Source organism: Corythoichthys intestinalis, chromosome 2 (assembly GCF_030265065.1).
Source record: "Corythoichthys intestinalis isolate RoL2023-P3 chromosome 2, ASM3026506v1, whole genome shotgun sequence".
Lineage (NCBI taxonomy): Eukaryota > Metazoa > Chordata > Actinopteri > Syngnathiformes > Syngnathidae > Corythoichthys > Corythoichthys intestinalis.
The window spans coordinates 18,072,758-18,096,594 of record NC_080396.1 but is presented as its reverse complement, the minus strand read 5'-3'; the positions used below and the strand labels follow the sequence as shown (position 1 = coordinate 18,096,594).

Here is a 23,837-nt window from a genome sequence, read left to right as displayed (position 1 = left end):
GGGCAAATACAGTTACATTTTAAACACTTTGCTTTCTATAAAATACACTGTACATAAAATGGAATTCAGTTTGGAGTCTTCAATGAACCCAAAATGCATCCAAATGTTTTTTGGAATTTTGGCAGACCTGTTAGTCCGACACGGGTGTTGCGATTAATTTGGCGGGCCAAAGAAAAAACTGTGATGTTGCCTTTCAAACCAACGGACTGCAACGACTGAAGTATAATTTTCACAGCAACACAAGGGCTTATTAAATGCAAGGTTCCTACAGGGTTTATCAAGTGACTTTTTAAGATTACTTAGAACATAATTTAATATCAATTCTGGCTCAAATTTTGCGGTCAACCTCCAAAAAACATATCAGTAACACATAAGCGGATTTTAAGGGGGGACCAGGGAGGCCAGGGAGGCCCCCAGTGTTGGCCCAAAAGTGTCATTGCATGTAATTGGCTTTCCTAAATATATAAAATGTTGTAAAGCAATAGAACTGCAACAAAAATGAATGAAATGAACAAAAAAATATATTTTTATATTCGGTCAAATTTATATTTCGGACAGATCATGTGACTACGGTCATTTGCTTTGCATATAATCCTCCCCCCAAAAAATAGGGGAGGGCATTTTTATTTTTCAAATGACTTTTTTTCTTTGATTGAAAATATTTTTTTTGATTGAAAAAACTTTTTGGGGGATTAAATGATTTAGATACAAATGTCCTACTCATAATATGGCCCAAACACAAAAAGGATTGCTTCAATCAAAGAAAACTTTTTCAATGGAGAATTAAGTGTTCAAATGCAAATTTTTCAATCTCAATTTTTTTTCGCATTCAAAAACTTTTTCCATGATTGAAATTTTTCTTTTTTTGATTGAAGTGATTTTTCTTTTTGAAAATATATATTTTTTTGAAGCAACTTATTTTTGGCAAGACAAAAATATCCTTGCCAAAACGTGGCCCAAATGCAAATCAACATTACATCAATCAAAAAAGTTGCTTCAATAAAAAAAAAAAAAAAAAAAAAAAAAAAAACGACTACAAACAAAAAAAGGAAAAAAAATCAAGCAAAGAAAAATAGTTTTCAAATTTTTTTTTTTTTAGTTTCAAATTATTTTTGCATTCAAACACATTTTTTTTTTTTTTGATTGAAGCGACTTTTTTTGGTTGAAAATATATATTTTGATTGAAGCAACTTTTTTTGATTGAATAATAAAGACACAAATCTACCTCCATATGGCTCCACTCAGGGGATATAATTTTTGACTGGGGTAACTACATTGGCACGACACCGACGGGCGTACCATATTCAATGGATGATGATCTTGGCAAAAAGTATTGCCTATGCAGCCTGATTTAGATTTACCCTCAAGAATGATGGGAAACAAAAAATGCTCAATGTCAACTTATTATTATAAATATTCTTGTAAGTTAATTCTATTGCTGACACTGCGTTTCGGGGTAATCAAAATGTTGTGCCCCCTGCCCCAAAAGTCAAACTCCGCCTATGCAGTAACACCTAAAATTACAGAACATTTCCCAGTCACAATTTCACGCAGTACAGAGCAATCCAAGTTATCCTAAGCTTAACTCATTCACTGCCAGCCTAGGTTACAGAATGTCTTGTGGTAGTTGATAAAAGAGGGGAAATTGTCATAGGTATGTCCCGATCGCATATTTTTGCACCCGAGTCCGTGCCACCTGATTTTGAGAATCTGCTGTTATCAGGTCCCGATCCGATACCAAAAAAAAAAAAAAAAAGTGTTTTAAGTATGTTACTGTCCCACCATTCACCATGCCACCTTCATAATGTGAATTATTTTTAAAAAAGAATAACGTTAAAAAATGCTTGTCTTTATGACTCCACTCAAATGCCTCACGCTGCTGAGAACAGCCTCTCACTTACACAATGGGTTGCCACAGCACACTACCACTCATGTGTAACAAACTTAACAACAATTGACAGGTTTGCGTCTTTGATCGTAGCGCTACCAAGCTTCTCAGGTAAGATCCAAGCTACAAACCTGTCAATTATCGTTAACTTTAACTAGCAAACTCCGGTGCACTGCTGAACAAGAAAAGCAGCAAGGGGGAGAGTGAGAGGTTGTGCGAGCATGAAGCAGAAAAACATAAACACAGTGGTGCCTCTACATATGAAGTTAATTCGCTCCAGGACCTTGTTTGTAAGTCGAAATGGTCGTGTGTCGAGCAGGATTTTCCCATATGAATACATTATAATTCCATTTATTCGTACCACAGCCCGAAAACCTACACTAAATCCTTCATAAATACTGCTTGTACTATTACAAATGGCAATTACACATAGTAAAACAAATAAATTATAAATAAAAATCAGAATGATATTATGATAATTCCTGTAATAGTGTGACGAATCGGGTTCTAATGTGGCGGACGTTTTTTGTATGCTGTACCTGAATGCACTGCGTGGCTGACGTCACAGTGAGATAAAGAGTGTGGTAGAGATTTTAATTTCTCTTTTAATGTTTTGTTGCTGGCGTCAACTGCGGCAGACAGTAGGCATATTGTGTTGCACAAGTTGATGGAATAAATGATTAAAAACCTGACGAAGCTGGCATTTTTATGGCGATGTTACCACAATAATAATTGTCACCTTGACTTATATAGGCTGGCGAACGGAGGTTGAAGGAGGACCGTCGAGATCGTAGATATTCCACGGCCGTATTGTCGAGCCAGTTCACGGATGCGCACACCACGCTCATATTTTTCTATCATTTCCATCTTCATTTCAATGGTCACCCTCACCTTTTTCATTTATCACCACCTGCACTAACCTTGGAACCCACGTTTTCTCACACAAAACAATCCGCTGTGCGCCCGTCTTCCGGGAAAACAAAGAAACTACGGCGCTGTCATGAATCGTCGGATGTAGAAACAAATGGCGAGTCAAATTTTACGTCGGCTGTCGAAAAGATCGTGTGTCGAAGCGATTGTATGTCGACGTACCACTGTATGTATTTTTAATTAAAAACCCAATCCTTTTTACCCGATTATGATCCTCTGAAAAATTGTGCGATCAGCCCGATTTCCGATCACGCGATCAGATTGGGACGTCCCAAGATATTGATGTTGAAAACACCTATTCGATCGCTTTCAGCCCCACCCAGTTACAATGGATCATTGTCTCTACCTTTCCTTCCGCTATGCCATATATATTTTTTTGATTGTTTAAAAAAAAAAAAAGATGGGAGATTTTTTTTGTCGTCTTTTATATTTTTATTAGGGCTGTCAAACGATTAAAATTTCTAATTGACAGCTTAAAAACTAATCGTAATTAATCGCAATTCAAACCATCTCTAAAATATGCCATATTTTTCTGTAAATTATTGTTGGAATGGAAAGATCAAACAAGACGGAAAAATAAAACAAGACAGATACATACATTCAACATACCGTACATAAGTCTGTATTTGTTTATTATAACAATAAATCCACAAGATGGCATTAAAATTATTAACATTCTTTCTGTGAAAGGGATCCACCGATAGAAAGACTTGTAATTCTTAAAAGATAAACGTGAGTTTGTATATTGTGACTAAATATTGCCATCTAGTGTATTTGTTGAGCTAAACGAAATGTTTGAATACAGTTTGCCCAAATGCATGATGGGAAGTTGGGAAACCATGACTGTCAGTGGTGGCTGCAAATGGTATATCTTCTCTGTGTTGTGTTCAATACAGGGTGTTAAGAAAAAGATCATCTACTGTCATTCTTCCCCACGCAGCTCGTCACAATAGTTATAATTGATGTGGAAGAGATGTCAAAGCTTTTGCCAATGAAGAGCACGGCCCCATTGAATACATGTGTCCACTCCACTCGCTTGTCTCTGCCTCTTAACTCTCAATATACGTAAAACGGCGCCATTGTAGTCTGTTTGCGGCAATGCGTGAGTGGGTCGTGCCGCGCATGCGTTAAATGCGTTAAATATTTAACGTGATTAATTTTAAAAATTAATTACTGCCCGTTAACGCGATAAATTTGACAACCCTAATTTTTATTCTTGTCGTCGTAGTTCTTCTATTCTTAGCTCTTTCTTGTAATTCTTGTAGTTTTCGTATTCTTGTAGTCGTCTATTGCCGTCAATGGCAGCTTAAGAGCTAAGTGACATCAAAATAATTGATTTGTTTATAAAACAAGCAGAAAATAAACAAAATTCCTAGAACAAAATACACATGGACACTTATTCAAATCTGTCTTTGTTTCGTTTCTTCTTTTTTCAATTTATTACAATTTGTTTTAATTTCGCTTTTGAATTTTTTTCAAAATTTTATTTTATTTTGAAGTATTAAAAAGAAAAAAAAAATCAGGTTTCTGTTGTCTTTGTTGGGCTAATGGCAAGTTGCCCACAAACAAAACCATCCATTTTGTACGCAGCTTATCCAGCTCAAGGTCACGTTGAGCTGGAACCCATCTTGACTTTGGCAAATAAAACTTCAACCTGTATCGGTCACCCGTAAATCACAGCACATTTATATACAGACAATCATTCACACTTGTAGTGTATATAATCCATTGTCTTTCAGTGGAAACTGAACCATACTAGTATTTCACTACCAGTAATAGACACAATCAAAGTCTTTATGAGAATATATATTAAATTATTATGTGTAAATATACCGGAAATCCTCTGGAAAAAACTAAGCGATGTCAATTTCCACAATGTATCAAGTCCCGGGCTTCCTCTTTCTAACAAGTTTCCTGCCTAGTAACAGGTGATATCATTCCTCCAGTGCGCACCGTTTGAATTTTTCTCGTGTTTGTTTTATATTTATTTTTTTGATTGGCTGTCAGGGAAGGAGATCAGCAATGCGCCTGCAGTGGTTGGTTTAAAACGATGACACCCTTTGTGTACGTGAGCTGTTTGCAGATATCGCGCGCTTGCTGCAGCGACTGTTGCTCCCGGCCTTGAACAAATGTGCGACAACATGACATCCAACAGGGTTCAGGCCAAGGCGATGTACAGAGAGTGAGGGAGTGAGAAAACAGGTGATGCTGACTAATGGTCGCATGCACAGGCGTATTCTCTTCGCTATAGTCCATCCCTCGTTCCTCTCGCTCTCCTTCTCATCCATCCCTCCATCCCTATTCATCCTCTCTGGTTGGCTCCCCTCTCTTTCCTCCCTCTCTCTATCTCCCCTTGATGTGTCCTTGACAATGCGGCAAGCTGTTCAAGCTTTCTCTCCTCTCCCCCATCATACACACGCTCGTTTCTCTCCCTGTTTTTCCATAATTGCTCCTCAGCCTTCATGCGTTCTCTTCAACGTGGATATAATGGTCTCATACTGCAGTGCCGGGTGTCCATATCAGAGTGTGTGTTCGCGAGCGTGCGTGCGAGCGCTCTGCTTTTCGTATCACATTACAGATGATGTTCTGAATCCATTGGAGGAGATATATTCTCCATGTGGTTGCTTACCCTGCTATGCCCTGGCATTGATGAATTGAAGCGCAGATGAATTTGGTGATAAGTCGTGAACACTCAAGATAAAAATTTTGTTCTGTGGTTGACGTTCTTGAGATTAATATTTTTGCTTTGTTGTTGACTCTGTGTGTAAACAATGATACACGCAAGAGGGCATTTGGAAATAGTAGATCTTTAATTAATTCTTCTCTTTTATTTCAGGTCATTTGTATTTTACAGTTTAAACCTTTATCGCGCCCTAAATATTTAATCAAGTAAAATTAATTTTTAAAAAAACTTTAGAAAGCTATTGGAGGCTAAACAGAGTGTATTCCTGTTTCTATTATATTTTATTTTTTAATTAATATTTAAAGAATGGTATCTTTTCTAGGGTTGTCAAACAATTAAAAATTTTTAATTGAGTTAATCACAGCTTAAAATTAATTAATCGCAATTCAAACCATCTCTAAAATATGCCATATTTTTCTGTAAATCATTGTTGGAATGGAAAGATAAGACAAGACGGATATATACAGTGGGGCAAATAAGTATTTAGTCAACCACCAATTGTGCAAGTTCTCCTACTTGAAAAGATTAGAGAGGCCTGTAATTGTCAACATAAGTAAACCGCAACCATGAAAGACAGAATGTGGTAAAAAAAACAAATAGAAAATAACATTGTTTGATTTTTAAATAATTTATTTCCAAATTAGAGTGTTTGGAGAAGAAAGAATGCTGAATTGCATCCGCAAAACACCATACCCACTGTGAAGCATGGGGGTGGAAACATCATGCTTTGGGGCTGTTTTTCTGCAAAGGGACCAGGATGACTGATTTGTGTAAAGCTGTGGTGTCCAAACTATTCCACATAGGGCCGCAGTGGGTGCGGGTCTTTGTTCAAACCCATCATGAGGACAACCTTTCACAAATCTGGTATCTCACAAGTGTAATCAATTGATTGCAGTCAGGTGCTGCTTGTTTTTAGCCTGGTACTCCAGACTCACCGCTGTTCCAGCTATTGAGTCTGGCCACCATTAAGCGGATAAAATTTCCAGTGTGGAGTAAGCCACAGCAAACAGACAGCAGAGTGGATCAATCAGCCACGGGCGGATGTGACGTTAGAAACCCGACAAGGGACTTGCGCGCGGAAGTAAACATACGAGGAGAGCGGAGTTTAGATGTGTTTTTGGTAATTTAAAACTGATTTTACCGTGGATATCCTGTTCGCCATCTCTGTTGTTGTGGAGACGACTTCCGACGCGGAAGAGTGACGTTGCTCGTTAAGAACACGTCACGCAAATAAACAAAACTGATTTGACGATTGATTTTGTACTTGCTCGAGAGGCCGTTAATGGGCTGGGTCCCAGACTATTTTCTCAGTGTTTGAAAAATACAGGGAGAACAGTCAAGCCATTCCAGGCAAGTTTGTTTTAGCACAAACTTCATTAGTTAGACTGCCTGTGCTCGATTGGTAAGGACAAAAACCAGGACCCACAGCGGCCCTTGAGGACAGGTTTGGACACCCTGCTCTAGAGGAGATCTGCACGAAGGAATGGGCCAAAATACCAGCAACAGTATGTGAAAAGCTTGTGAAGAGTTACAGAAAACGTTTGGCCTCCGTTATTGCCAAAAAAGGGTACATAACAAAGTATTGAGATGAACTTTTGGTATTGACCAAATACTTATTTTCCATCATGATTTGCAAATAAATTCTTTAAAAATCAAACAATGTGATTCTCTGTTTTTTTTTTTCCACATTCTGTCTCTCATGGTTAAGGTTTACCCATGTTGACAATTACAGGCCTCTCTAATATTTTCAAGTGGGAAAACTTGCACAATTAGTGGTTGACTAAATACTTATTTGCCCCACTGTATGTGGACATCATATTTAGGGTCATATTGGCCATGCTTGCACATAAAATTTTAATGTTATTGTTGCCTACATGACCAAAACTGTTATGTCCACATACTGTATGTAAACACCAAGTCTCAATTAAGTTTGTTTTTTTAAATTATCTAAAACAGTCACTTATCCTATAAATGGATAAGGAATATATCATTCCCTCTAACTTACTCGCCAACAGGGCTGGCCGATCGGTGAAGGCTATCACCCCTGCCGCCGTGTGTGACATGAGTAAGGGTAGTTTTGTGTGATTCTTTGTTTTCGAAAGGCGAGGAAGTGACTTGGATGAGACGCTCGGTTAGCATGTAGCATAGCTATCAACTCTTTTGTTTACACTCTTTCCTTGTCTCTGAATCCCCAACGGGAAATGAAAAGAGCCGACTAACTCCGGTAGCATAATATACCGTTCAGGAGGTTTAAGAAGTCGGCAGTTTTGACCATTATGCAGTAATTCAGCCCAGTCGTACTGAATAAATGGATTTTTTAATATTTAATATTCCATTGAGCACAAGACTGTTATTTGTCATGACCATACAATTTATTTAGCAATTGGGGAAAAATGCTTAGATAAAAAGAATATCCTGTAAAAATATTGGAGTAGAGATAAAAACAATCATGACATTTTGCAGCTCTCTCTCATTTTCCTCGTTCTGAATCTTCCTCCTCCATTGGGCTGAATTCTAAATCAGCTGAAATTGTTACTCTGCCGATGTCATCACCCAGATGGCGGCGCCAGAGCCCTATAATGACAGGAGTAGCTAAACGGCGCATTTACTCATTTTTCGTCATCGGTGCTTTGCCAAACTGTTGTATATAATCGAATAAATAGATTGTCACTTTTTTTTTTAAACTGGGAAGACTGGCTGTGAATGCTAATGTTTCAATCATATTGACAGTGTTGGATGTCCAATCCATTTTGACTGGTCGCATCTCTCAGTCAAAATGGATTGGACGTCTAACATAGTCAATGGCAGCCAATGAGTGAAAAAAAACAAAAACAAAAAAACAATCACAATTCGTGCATGAATGGGTTAAGGGGAACTGAAACAAAGCTGCCTTCACCAAAGTCAAACAGAAGCATCACTACATTTATTATCTGCTACCACAGAATAATTTGCTTCTGGATAGTAACACCTATACCGTTAAATTTTAGGGGAAATCAAACCCAACATTAACGATATGCACTTAAACTCGAGGCTTGCTTGGTATGCCATGTCAAGCCCGAGGCTGATTGGGCCATTTTTCTTCCACAATGGATATGTGACCACTCACACACATTAGACTACACTTGTCAAACAAGCATGAACTCCAGTCAGGGAAATAAATATCATACAACGCTGCTCCTATGTCAATTAGCCCCAAGCAAGGGAATATGTTTACAAAAACTGCAATGTCTGAGCTGTCAAACGCCGGTCTCGTGTCAGTCTAAATGTTACCTGAACTGATCCAAGAAAAATGATGTGTATACTGTAATTAATTTTGGGAGTATAATACAGTGTATTATATAAACACCAGCAGTGGAATAGTTACAATGAGGAGCAAAGGTATTTGCATTCCTTGTAATTTTGCAAGTTCACCCACTTAGAAAATAGGTAGGAGTCTAAAATTTCAATCATAGGTGCTTTTCTACTTACAGAGACAAAATCTAAAAACATCCAGAACTCACATCGTATGATTTTTCAATAATTTGTAATTTACTGAGGTTCATATGTATTTGTACCTGAGAAAATCAGTGCTAATATTTAGTGCAGAAGCCTTTGTTTATAATTACCCAGGTCAGACGCTTTCTGTAGTTCTTCACCAGGTTTTTACATATGGAAACAGAGATTTCGGCCATTCCTCCACACAAATCTTCTCTAGATCTGTCAGGTTTCGGTGCTTTCGTTGAGAAACACGAAGTTTCAGCTCCATCCAAAGATGGTCTATTGGATTGAAGTCTGGAGACTGGCTAGGCCAATCCAGAACCTTGATATGCTTTTTACGCAGCCACTCCTTGGTCAGCTTGGTTTTGTGCTTCGGATCATTGTCATGTTGGAAGAGCCAGCCACGACTCATCTTCAAGTCTTTGACTGAGGATCAGGGTTAGGGCTGTGGCTCAAAATCTGACGATACATTTCACCATTCATCCTCTGCTTTATACAGTACAGTCGTCATGTCCCCTTGGCCAAAAAGAGTTTTCCACGCCTGTACTTCACAGTGGGGGTGGTGTTCTTGGGATTGTACTCATCCTTCTTTTTTCCTCCACGCACGACGAGTAAAGTTTGCACCAAAAAGTTCTACTTTGGTCTCTTCTGACCACATGACTTTCTCCCATGGCCACTCTGCATCATTCAGATGGTCCTGGCAAACTTTAGACGGGCCTTCACATGTTCCGGCTTCAACAAGGGAACCTTCTGAGCAATGCATGATTTTAAACCATTGCACGGCAGTGTTCTACTGACAGTAGCCTTTGAAACTGTACATCCAGCTCTCTTCAGGTCATTGACCAGCTCCTGCTGTGTAGTTCTAGGCTGAGCCCTCACTTTTCTCATCATGAGTGATGCCCCAAGAGGAGAGATTTGACATGGCACCCCAGTCAGATGTAGATTATCAGTCATGTTTAGCCTTTTCCATTTTCTAACAATTGCTGCACTTATTGATTTATTCTCACCAAGCTGCTTTCCAATTGTCCCATAGTCTTTTCCAGCTTTGTGGACCTCATCCATTTTTTCTTTGGGGTCTTTCGAAAGCTCTCTGGTCTTGCACATGGTAGCAGTTGGATTATGACTGACTGTGTGGTGCACAGGTGACAATATTGAGTTCAAACAGGTGGTGGGTTTACTCATGAGGTAAAGGTGGACTTTTTTTTTATGGTACACTGACAACTCTTTGAGTGTCATAAATATTGCTGATTGTCAGGGGTACAAATACTTACGAACCCCTGTAAATTACAAATAAATTATTTTGAAAATCATACAATATGTTGGTAACACTTTAGAATAAGGGTCCCTTAATTAACAATAGTTAATGCATTTTTAGACAATAACTAATGTTCAAGTAACATGACAATAATTCATTTAATCCCTTATCTAACCCTTTATCAAAATATTAATTAACATGAGTTAATGCATTTTAAGACAAAAATGTTTAAGTAACATTACAATAATTCATATAATCCCTTATTTAACATTTACGAATATATTAATTAACATTAGTTAATGCATTGGTTAATGCATAACCAGACAGTAACTACTAGTTTGGTAAAATTAAAAATATATATAGCCCTATATAGGGTTAGGGTTTGTTAACCTAAGCATTTATAATTTCTTAGTTAACGGACACATGTGCTACACTTTACAATAAGTGTCCAAAAAACATTCAGTAATGGTTAATTAAGGTTAAGTAATACTTATGAGGTACGTTCACATGAAATAATACCATACTTAAGGTTAGTCAGGGGTGCACATAATTGGTCCGCGTGCGCGCATGCGTACTGGACGTAGACAAACGCGCTGGCCCTCAACGGCTTCCATACGCTTTTGCGTACCGGTGGCTGACCACTCTATTTGCGGCGGACACGAGAAAATAACTTCTCAAAATGTCGAAGAGGCAGGCCGCACTGAGTAATTATTTCCGTGTTCCCCCACCTCCGTCAAAAAACAGACAGACGACAGAGACGTCACCGGAGCTACCGAAAAAAAGGACTTTTGCTGAAAAGTGGCTGCAGGAGGTACCATGGCTAGAAGCAAATGATGCTCGCACGGAAATGCGGTACAAAATGTGCCGTGAGAATCCCAATGTCGCCGATAAGAGCAGCACATTTTATGTAGGGTGAAAGAATTTCAGCCATCCAAACTTTGAAAAGCACGAAAAAAACAGAGAGCATGTGGCAATCAAGCAAACTATCAATGTCAGACAGGACCCCACTCGCCCTATGAACAAGTGGCGGAATAAAGGTAATGAAGAACAGCGTCATGCACTGACAAACATGTTTTTGCTCGCATTTTACAAAGCTAAAAATGACCGTTCAATGAGGTCTTATGAGGAGGACGTCCCACTTTTACCAAGGCTTGGAGTTAATGTGGGAGCTGCATAATGCCCTTTATTTTGAATTGGTGCTTTTATGTTTATTTCTTTACATTTCACTTCAAAGTAATGGCAATTTTGTTGTGCCAGTTGATGTTAATCAAGCATTAATTGTTAATATAATTAATTAAAGTTAATTGGCTCTAAGTAAAGCTTGTCATAATTTTATTGCATCAGGCGGGTCGGCTCTCAAACTCAATGAGGACCAAGTCACATCTCCAAGTCCTCCTCTGAGAACCTGGGCAAAAAAAATATGTGCACCCCTGGTTATAATATATAATATACTGTATATATGATACATTACTTTACATTAATTCACATATACATTAGTGCATTAATAAGTATTTATTTATGTATACTGGTACTAGTAAGTGATTGCTATTTTAAAATGAGAAACATTGCTCTGTGAATCCTTGGGTGCTGCTAACCTAACCTTAAATATGGTATTATTTCACGTGAACGTACCTCATAAGTATTACTTAACCTTAATTAGCCATTACTGAATGTTTTTTGGACCCTTATAAAGACCCTTGTAAAGTGTAGCACATGTGTCCTTTAACTAAGAAATTATAAATGCTTAAGTTAACAAACCCTTACACTAAATACTAACCCTATATAGGCCTACAAGGTGACCCCAAAAAAAGTTTACACTGCCATAATACAACTTAAATGCCATGTTTATTCAGTTTAGAATTAGAATTTAATCACAAATGATACATTATTGTAAACAACATGTACAGTACACTCTATTTTTCAATGTGTCCTCCCTTAAGTGTCACAACAGCCTCCAGGCGCCTGTGGAACGCTTGACAAGTCTTCTTTATGTAGGATGCTGTCATCTTTTCCCAAGATCTAACAATGGACCTCTCCAAGGCTGCCACAGAAGTTTGTGGCTTCTTACAGGCACTGTCATCCACAGTTGCCCATATGCTATAATCCAGGGGATTGAGATCTGGACTCTGGGTGGCCATATATCACCTTGTCAATCAACTTTTTGGTCCCCACAGATCGGGCACTTCCAGACCCAGGTTTTCGTGAGGCTGTTCCAGTATCTTTCAGCTTCTTTTTAACTTTTTAACTGCACATCTGGATATTCTCAGATTTGCTGCAATCTCAGTAGGTGTCAGACCGGCACGCAGCAATTCAGGTACAGCTAAAGTTTTCTTCATTTTCAGCAGAAGCACAGGAATTGTAGAGACGAGAGATTACCAGCTGCATTGGGTGACCTTAATGAATCACTTAAGCATGACAACCTATTTAGATATGTTTCAATGGCTTTTAAGCAAGCAGTCAACTGAGTGTAAACTTTTTTTGGGTCACCCTGTATATATATTTTTAATTTTACCAAACTATTAGTTACTGTCTGGTTATGCATTAACTAATACATTAACTCATGTTAATTCATATATTAATAAATGTTAGATGAGCAATTATATTAATTATTGTAATGTTACTTGAACATTAGTTATTGTCTAAAAATGCATTAACTAATGTTGATTAAGGGACCCTTATTGAGAAGTGTTACCAATATGTTGTCAGGATTTTGAAACATTATGTCTCTTTGAGTGGAAATGCATCTATGATTTAAATTTCAGACCTCTACCTATTTTCTAAGTGGGTGAACTTGCAAAATCACAAGGGGTGCAAATACTTCTGCTCTTCACTGTATGTCTGCCACATAGTCATGAGGCTCAGGGTTCAAACCATTACTCTAATTTTGCTGAGTCAAGATTGCACGTTCTCCTTGTGCTTGCAAGGGTTTTCTACAGGTATTACAGCTTTGTCCTGCGTTCCAAAACGCACATTAGGTTTATTGAAAAGTAGACTGCATATAGGTGTAAATTTGAGTGCTTGTTTGTCTATATAGTGTCATGACAAAGGTGTTTTATGCAGGTTTCCCCACTTCAATCTTCAAGATGATCAAACGAATATAAATTTCAGACAAAGATAAGCCATTTTATTTTACTTATTAAGCAAAATATTTAAGGTGACACAATGTGAAAAAGAAATTGACTTTACTGTTAAAATAATAATAATGATAGAATAATCCTGATGTGAATTAACTCTGGCTAATCACATTTCTTGACGATAAAAATCTGATTGATTCTCAGAATTTTTTCCCATAATATCTGATGGACGAACAAGAGTTCAACTGGGTGTGTCTCGTTACATCTGGTGTGAATGTAATGCTGCGTTCACACCGTTTTATTTTCGTCGCGCAATGGCTTCCTTTACAAAATGCAATTGTGCTTTGAAGGGTGAAAGTCAGCCTGGTTACCGACAATGCCCGTCTGGCGTGATGCGATGTCGCCGTCTTGACCAAATAGAGCCCGCCCAGCGATGTCATGCGATGACTGTTAACGCTGCAAGAAGATGACTTGGATTCATCTTTCTGCGACAGATTTCAGCGACAATGAAGAAGAAGCCAAACAAATACGTTTTCTCATTATCGTGACTTACGCTGCCATGTAACTAGCTGCCTCTCCATCCACACAACACAAGTTCAACAGTAAAAGAGTATTAGTATTAGGGCCAAACAATGACAGAAAAATAGGACAACAAGAGTAAAGTCATAATGTTACAAGATTAAAGTCACAATTTTACGAGAAAACCTTGTAATATTACGAGGCATTAAAGCGGAAGTTCAGAATTTGTTAGTTATTTATTCATTTCAGGGCTACAGAGTGGCTACGCTAGCGTGAGTCAATGGTCCCTTCCTAGCATGCCAATAAAAAACGATATTAACAGATTTAAAATAAATTCAAAATGCAGATCATTGTTCAAAATACCCATGCGGCCAAAGCAATGTCACACCAAACTACCGTAGTTCATTTATTTCTGCGGGACTATTTTTTTTAGATGCGTAATGACCACAATAGAGAGGAGTGCTTCGACCACTCGTGCTTATGCTGCATTCGAGGAAAGTGGGAAGTCGGACTACCAGTTGCGACCTCAAAACGTTCCAAGCGTTTTTTATTGTGGCCATCAAAAGACATTTTGACCTCCAGCAAATCCAGCGATCAAATAGTGGAGGAAAAACGACTGCTAAGGTAAATATACCACACTGTAAATTGCCTTCTTTAGTTTTAGTATTGACGGTCTGCTTTTCGATGAGCAGCGCATTTTGTCAAGTGACGTCTGATTAAAGCAACTCGTGAAGTAGGGGTACTTTTTTTTCCTGACTTCGCGACTAGGGCCTCCCAGTTCGAGTGGCATTCCAGTGATATTATTCCTGGTCATAGTTTGGAAAACTCCGCTTTCCCAACTTCCTCCAATGCAGCATCAGTCTACAGAGTCTTGACAGAAGAAGAACGGAGACATAGTGAAATGTGCATTTAGAGACTGTGGAAACAGACAGAAGAAATGGGCAAATGAGAGTTTTCACAAATTTCCGTATGAAGAACGAGGAACAATACAAATTGCGGATACTTGCTGCTGACTGCAACATAAACATTTTTGTTTGGAAAAATATGTCACTCCTCTCTGCAGCCTGTTACCTACAGAGCTGCTGAATTGCAAATGTTGCAGTTCATGCTACAGTTATTGACATCCAAGGGACACATTTAAATCCTTTCATCCTGAAAACATAGCCAACACTATTGATTGCATAGGTCACGGTGATTTTGATGCGTGCATATGTTGTTTTTTATTGGCATGCTAGGACGGGCACATTGACTCTGGAGCCCTGCAACTAATAACTAACTAACTGCACAGAATTTGTAGAAATAAACTCCACCGACTAATTAAAACCCCGCTAACTCGAAGATTAAGCCTAATGTCAAAAATTCTGAACTTCACCTTTAAAGTCGTTATATAATACATCTTTACGTTACATTACGAGAAGAAAGTCATAATGTTTGGTAATTTTGCGTAAGATTACTGGGAACAAGTCATAATGTTATGTAACTTTACATTATGAGTATTACAATATTTTGAGATTAAAGGCATAATATTACGGGAAAAAATTCAGAATATGACGAGATTAATATCGTTATATTACTCATTTCTAAGTTAAGTGAACCAGAAATTGTTTGGTCTCGCGGGCTTTGACTTTTGGCAATTTAAAGTCTGTATGAACACAAAACTGCTTTTTCTGATGAACATAGATGGTTTAACTTTGGTGTGAACACAGGTTCCCACCACATTTCAGAAAAAGATCATATCACGAGTCAAGCTTAATTGCGGTAGTCTTATGGTGTGTGGATTTGTTACCCCAGGACATGGATGTGTTTGATGTGATTGATGGAGGAATTTCTTCAGTTTAAAAACAACAACACTTCATTTCAGTAGTAGATGATAAGTGTGGCACAAAAACTTATGATATTTAGGGGACAATTGCAAGCTTATAATTGTTTTTCTCCCTTTGAAAAGTAAAAGCACCACTTAAAAACTGCATTTCCTTTTTACGTGTGTTATATTTACATATAATTGATGAGCTTAAAGATTACAGCAAGGAGGTTGGATTTCAATGAGAGTTTGATGTACAATAAGTGTTTGTCAACTGTGGACATAAGAGTGTGCGTACATGTACTAGTATATGTGTGTGTATGAGAGAGTAGAAAAGCATCAAATTACAGTAGGTTACTGTAAGTCTCTTTGTTAATTGAATACTGCAACCTTTTCAAACCAGCGTTCAGTACACTGCATGGTCAGACACAAAAAAGACACACTCAAACACACCATCGATCAACATCATAATTGACTAAAAGATCTGTATCATATATTCTGCTTCTCCAAAGATGATAATGATCTATTTTGAATGGCACTGCCACAGAGGAATGAATTTAGCAATACATTATAATGGCTGTCGTGTGCAGTGGAACAGAATTACGCAGCATCACTCTTTGAGTTGATACTAAAATTCTGGTTTCCTCTATTAAGCTGCATGACAGAATCAAAATATTGGACACAGTTATCAGTCTGATGCGCTGTATCGTCTAACTCCATTTGAAAAGAACGACCCCAATAAAAAAAATATATATGGCGGAAACACTCAGGTGACTTGAAGTTCAGCTCTGAGACCCACAATTTGGCCAACTTTCAAAATTGTCCGATACGCATGTGTGATACATCATTGGAAAGCTTAAAATCTCAATTTTCTGGGGGAAGAAAATGTTTGAACAGGAGGGCATTTTTTATTTTTTTTAAAATGTTTTTTAAACAGCAAAACCCTATCTGGAGGTGAGAGCACGCGAGAATTACAGACGCCATGACTTTAACGAGATATTATCGCGTACTTACCTTGTTTCGATCCAAACACTGTATAGCATGTATCATCGCGTGTCAAGACACAGATGCCGGATATTTTTGGGATTTTATGGGTGAAACATGGTAATATAACAAGGGCCGCGATGCAGAAATCACAGACATCAAGGAGTGGTCGAAATGTTCTTTTTCATATATTTACCCTTTCAAACGTTTTTTTTTTTTTTTTTCAATTTTTTTTGTTTGGATCGATTATTTATCATCTAACATATCGGAGATAATGCGACAGTAACAAAAAAAAAATACAATTAAGCGATAGTTATGAGGTAGATATCCGTGACTTTTTCACAGACGCCATTTTTTTCATTGTGACATAAATTGTTTAAAAGTTTAAAATATGTGAGTGAATAATTTTTTAAACGAAATATGAGACATCAATTCATGATTCTAAGCTAAAAACGACAGACATTTTGAATAATAAATATAATTAATTACCTTCGTTTTATGGCTGGGTTGAAACAAAAGCGGTTGCGTGACGTCTGTAAACGGCGGTTTTCAGGGTAAAACGGACAAATTAAAAATAGTTCGGGGGCTTAATGCACCATGAATCTGCAATGGCAGCATAAAGACATATTGTTCTATCAAACACAACAGTTCTTTTGGCATAAAATACAGCAGTTTCTTTTAAAGAGGAGTGCAAGAGCAGAAAATGCTTTTTTAGTCTTGTCTTTTTTCAGCCATATATAAAAATGAGTACCTCTGTGATAGTGTTAGTGAAAGCTAAATGTCATTACTCTTGTTAATGCAAAACATTTGATCCATAGCATGAGTTGCTTATCATTGTAGATTTTTTTGTAAAAATAACAACAACAAAAAATCCACACACCTCTATTTGAATGACTTGTACAACTCAAAAACAAAAACAAAAAAATGGATGTCACAACAAGGGTGAACCAATGATAAGCGCAATCATATGCATGAAGGTGCAATTACCCACAATAGTAACCTCCAACGACCGCCACTCTCTCTCTCTCTGCACACTCTAACTCATCTGTTTATTGATTTGGTCGATCAGCTTTCCATTACTAAAATCTCCTCATCCATTCATCACTGAATGCAACCAGCATATCCTCTGTGCAGCCAACTGAAACAAAGCCGCATTGTTTGGATAAAACAGTGTCAGTTTGATGAGGAGGTTTTCTTACCCCAGTTTTTTTTATTCTGACATATAGGGGGTACAATAACAAGATATTTTTTTTGATTTGTTTAACAATCAAACTTTACTTTTCTCGAAGCAATTTAACAGTTGGTTTTACTCAAAAATGAGAAGAACTTATTTGTCGCTTTGTCCCGCGATCTACCTTAACACTGCTCCAAAAAATAAAGGGAACACTAACGTAACACATTGTAGATATAGATGAATGAAATATTTTTATTAAATAGTTTGTTCGTTCCATAGCTGAATGTGCTGACAACAAAATCACACAAAAATTATCATTGAAAATCAAAATGTATCATTCCATGGAGGTCTGGATTTGGAGTTTTACTCAAAATGAAAGAGGAAAAACACACTACAGGCCGATTCAACTTATATGTAAACAAGTCAAAATGAGGCACAGTAGTGTGTGTGGCCTCCAAGTGCCTGAATGCCCTCCCTACAACGCCTGAGCATGCTGCTAATGAGACGACGGAGGGTCGCGCTCTTTCTCTATACAAGGCGTGCACAATGGCAGCACACACAAATACAGGATAGTTTTCATACTGCTACGAGGCTACTACAAAGACAGCGTTCTATTTCAACTACAGTGTGTGTTGGAGCGCCCGTGTAGAATAATGCAAATCCACGCAGCTAGACGACCCAATGACACATGAACTCATTTGAAAACTGAAAGGTCACAAGTCAGTTGTACACTAATAATCAACAGTGGTCTGCACCAAAAAATAATAATATTGCTACAATGCCAGCATGTCTTACCTATTTGAAGACACCAGAGTTAGATTTTTTTTCTAGACTTCACGGTCTAAATTTGCAGCTAACTTTTCCTCACCGGGCACTATTACAGAACTGCCATCATAATCATTTTCGACCTCGAATTGACTTTTTGAAAATTTCAGTTTTTGTAAAGAAAAAAATCATTTTTGTGCCATGTTAATGCCTCCTCTGCCAACAGTTAACTTTTCCGTTCCAGCAGCGCCTTATTTGACGTGACCCGGTAGCAAGCAAGGTGTCAGGTGGTGACCATGTTATTGACAAAAAAACAACAACTTTTTCAACATACGCTATTGTTTCAATGGTTTTATTTATTTTTTAACAAAAATAATCTACCAAAAACTTTTTTTTCTCCCCAACACCAGGGGGTGCTGAAGCACCCTCAGCATCCCACTTCCCGCGCTACTGAGCAGCAGTGATGTGCGTTTACTATGGAGGTAGATTTGCGTCTTTACTATTCAATCCAAATAAAAGTTTAATCAAAATATATATTTTCAATCAAAAAAGTCACTTCAAACTAAAAAAAAAAAAAAAAGTGTGTTTGAATGCAAAAATAAATTTGACACTCAAAAAAAAAGCGTTTGAATTTTTTTTTTTTTTTTCTTGGATTGAAGTCAAGTTTGTTTTGTTTGAAACAATTTTATTGATTGAAGTAATGTTGTTTTGCGTTTGAGCCATTCGGGTGGGACCCTGAGTGTTGTGCCATTCACAGGACAGGCTCTTGGATCATAGATGCGCGCGCCTTGCATCGAGCCCACCGTCCGCCAGAGGTGCGCTGTTTTCGGCTTGGGCTCAAGCTGATGGCTCGGGCCAGTCCGACATGTGGTGTGCATAATTCTTGTTTCTTCAAGCTTGTGTCAAAATAATTCAATTAAAAAAAATTTTTTTTTAATTAAAAAAAAAAAGTGTGTTTAAAACTTTTTGAACTTCAAAAAACATAATCATAATAGTAATTTCAAATAAAAATAATATTTTATATATATATATAGATATAAATGGCGGAAAACACAGACAAGACTGAAAAAGCAGTTTCTGCTCTTGCACCCCTCTTGAAAAGAAAAGAACTGTTGTGTTTGATAGAACAATATGTCTATATGCTGCCATAGCAGATTCATGGCGCACTAAGCCTCCGAACTATTTTTAATTTGTCCGTTTTACCCTGAAATTTACAGACGTCATGCAACCGCTTTTGTTTCAACCTAGCCATGAAAAGAAGGTAAGTAATTATATTTATTATTCAAAATGTCTGTCATTTTTAGCTTAGAATCATTAATTGATGTCTAAATTAAAAAAAAAAAAAAAAAAAAAAAAAAAAAAAAAACGACTTTAAAAACTTATTCACTCACATATTTTAAACTTTTAAACGAATTACTTCACAATGAAAATTTTGGCGTTTGTAAAAAAAGTCCCGGATATCTACATCATAACTGTCGCTTAATTGTATTTTTTTTTTTTTATTACTGTCGCATTTTCCCCGATATGTTAGATGATAAATAATTGATCCAAACAAAAAAAATTTGAAAAATAACGTTTAAAAGGGCAACTACAGTGGGGCAAATAAGTATTTAGTCAACCACTAAATGTGCAAGTTCTCCCACTTCAAAATATTAGAGAGGCCTGTAATTGTCAACATGGGTAAACCTCAACCATGAGAGACAGAATGTGGAAAAACACCCAGAAAATCACAGTGTTTGATTTTTAAACAATTTATTTGCAAATCATGGTGAAAAATAAGTATTTGGTCAATACCAAAAGTTCATCTCAATACTTTGTTATGTACCCTTTGTTGGCAATTATGGAGGCCAAACGTTTTCTGTAACTCTTCACAAGCTTTTCACACACTGTTGCTGTGATTTTGGCCCATTCCTCCATGCAGATCTCCTCTAGAGCAATGATGTTTTGGGGCTGTCGTTGGGCAACACAGACTTTCAACTCCTTCCACAGATTTTCTATGGGGTTGAGATCTAGAGACTGGCTAGGCCACTCCAAGACCTTGAAATGCTTCTTACGAAGCCATTCCTTTGTTGCCCTGCCTGTGTGTTTGGGATCGTTGTCATGCTGAAAGACCCAGCCACGTCTCATCTTAAATGCCCTTGCTGATGGAAGGACATTTTCACTCAAAATCTCTGGATACATGGCCCCATTCATTCTTTTCTTTACACAGATCAGTCGTCCTGGTCCCTTTGCAGAAAACCAGCCCCAAAGCATAATGTTTCCACACCCATGCTTCACAGTGGGTATGGTTCAATTCAGTATTCTTTTTCCTCCAAACACAAGAACCTGCGTTTCTACCAAAAAGTTCTATTTTGGTTTCATCTGACCATAACACATTTTCCCAGTCCTCTTCTGGATCATCCAAATACTTTCTAGCGAACCGCAGACGGGGCTGGACGTGTACTTTCTTCAGCAGGTGGACACGTCTGGCAGTGCAGGATTTGAGTCCCTGGCGGCGCATTGTGTTACTGATAGTAGCCTTTGTTACTGTGGTCCCAGCTCTCTATAGGTCATTCACTAGGTCCCCCCGTGTGGTTCTGTGTTTTTTGCTAACATTCTTGTTATCATTTTGATGCCACGGGGTGAGGAGGGAGTTGAAAGTCCGTGTTGCCCAACGACAGCCCCAAAACATCACTGCTCTAGAGGAGATCTGCATGGAGGAATGGGAAAAAAATACCAGCAACAGTGTTTGAAAAGCTTGTGAAGAGTTACAGAAAACGTTTGGCCTCTGTTATTGCCAACAGAGGGTACATTACAAAGTATTGAGATGAACTTTTGGTATTGACCAAATACTTATTTTCCAACATGATTTGCAAATAAATTATTTCAAAATCAAACTGTGATTTTCTGTTTTTTTTTTCCCCACATTCTCTCATGGTTGAGGTTTACCCATGTTGACAATTACAGGCCTCTCTAATATTTTCAAGCGGGAGAACTTGCACAATTAGTGGTTGACCAAATACTTATTTGCCCTACTGTATATGATAAAGAAAATCTCAACCACTGCTTGTTGCCTGCGATTTCTGCATCGCGGCCCTTGTTATAATATCATGTTTCACCCATAAAATCCTAATAAAATCCAGCTGTGGCCATTCACAGCTGTGTCGGGACACTTTTTTGGTGTTTTTGGATCGAAACAAGGTAAGCAAGTGATAATATCTCATTAAAATTGTGGCGTCTTTAATTCTGCTCTCACCTGCTCTCGCCTCCAATTAGGGTTTTGCTGTTTAAAAATATGTTGTTGTTTTTTTTAAAAAATGCCTTCCTGTTAAAAAATTTTCTTCCCCCAGAAAATTGAGATTTTAAGCTTTCCAAAGATGTATCACATATGCATTTCGGACAATTTTGAAAATTGGCCAAATTGAGGGTCTCAGAGCGGAACTTCAAGTCACCTGAGTTTTTTCCGCCATATATATATATATATATTTTTTTTTAGGAGGGGGGTAATTTTATATGTCATGTTTTTTTCTTTGATTGAATTTTTTTTTTTTTTTAATTGAAGCAACTTTTGGGGGGTTTGAATGATTTAGACACAAATGTCCTACCTATAATATGGGCCAAAAACGAAAAGAATTGCTTCAATCAAAGAAAACACTTTCAAGTGTTCAAATGCAAATTTTTGAGTCTAAACATTTTTTTGCATTGAATAACATTTTTTCTATGATTGAAAACAAAAAATTTTTTTTTTTTGATTGAAGTGATTTTTCTATTGAAAAACTTTTTTTTTTTTTTTTGAAGCAACGTATTTTTTGATTCCAAATTAAAGAGACAAATGTCCTAGCCAAAAGTTGTTTCAATCAAAAAAAAAAAAAACTTCAATCAAAAATGAAATAATTCAATAAAAGAAAAATATTTTTTTGAATGCGCTTTTTTTTTTTTTTTTTTTTTTTTTTTTTAAAGTCTCAAATTAATTTTTGCATTCAAACACTTTTTTTTTTTAAATTGAAGTGACTTTTTTGATTGAAAATATATATTTTTATTGAAGCAACTTTGTTTTTTGGATTGAATAATAGAGACACAAATCTATATCCTTAGTTTACCACCTCCTGTAATTTTCATTAATTGTTTCATTTGTGGCGGGTCATGAAACCCCTGATTTGCAGCAGATACATTTTGCAACAATGTTATTGCTGCACATTGTTAAAGTAGCTCTCAAAGTACTTTAAAAATTGTAAATAAACGGTATGGATGCTTTTAACATTAAAGGAAATAAATGAATTCTAAACACCCTCAAATTTAGGGGAGAATTAAGTCAGCTATTTGAGAAACTGCAATTGTGTCCACAATATGTAGGTTTTTTGGAAACAAAGTACCGTACATTTTGGACTATAAGGCGCACCTGACTATAAGCTGCCAGCCACCAAATTTGACATGAAAACGGCATTTGTTCATAGATAAGCCGCACTGGACTTTAAGCCGCAGTTGTCCTCATTGTGTTATGGGATATTTACACCAAAAGATTTTAACTGGTAACACTTCATTTGACAATGGCACCATAAGACTGTCATGAGACCAAATGAACCACCATTAAGCTTTGAACCAATTGGCTGCAAAGCCTTATTGTCACTAAAAGCTTCATTTGGCCATCACTGCTTTCTTGGGGTAGACAGTCAACCTCTGCTGCCACCAGCTCTCAACACTGTTGTCATCCAACATTCCTCCTAGCATGCATGGCGGGGCTACAGATGTAAATAACAGTCATGTCCTGTGCTAATTATTTCTTCAGTTACTGTTCCAGTTGTTTCATTAATTGCTAGTTATGGTATTTGGTAAAATGATCTTGGATAGTGGTGCCATTATACTGTCATAAGACAGTAATAATTATTACATGACACTGTCATAAGCATTAATGAATGCTTATAATAGATGTCAGTGTCATCCAGCAAATTATCTCACTTTTGAATGGCCGTAAAAAAATCTGAGCTGGACATAAATGGAGTTAGTGACATAATATGCCACATGACACATATTGACATCTGTCATAAGCATTCAGTAATGCCCATGATAGTGTAATGTCATAATTATGATGTTCTTATGACAGTCTTATGATGCCGCTGTCAAATAAAGTGTTACCTATTAACCCAAATCAATCAACAAATAAGCCACACTGGACTATAAGCCGCAGGATTCAAAATGAGGCAAAAAAGTAGCAGCTTATAGTCCGAAAATTAGGGTAGATCATTTGTAGTGGCGCCCTTGATCTGGCCCATGAGGGAGCCCAAAACGCAGAGAGTTCTCTGCTGATGTG

General features: G+C 37.4%; 1 protein-coding gene across 7 annotated transcripts in view; it reads right to left on the bottom strand.

Moving 5' to 3' along the window:
* atp2b3b (ATPase plasma membrane Ca2+ transporting 3b) overlaps positions 1-23,837 on the bottom strand; it is a 147,973-nt gene that overhangs the window by 91,252 nt on the left and 32,884 nt on the right. The window lies entirely within an intron of this gene.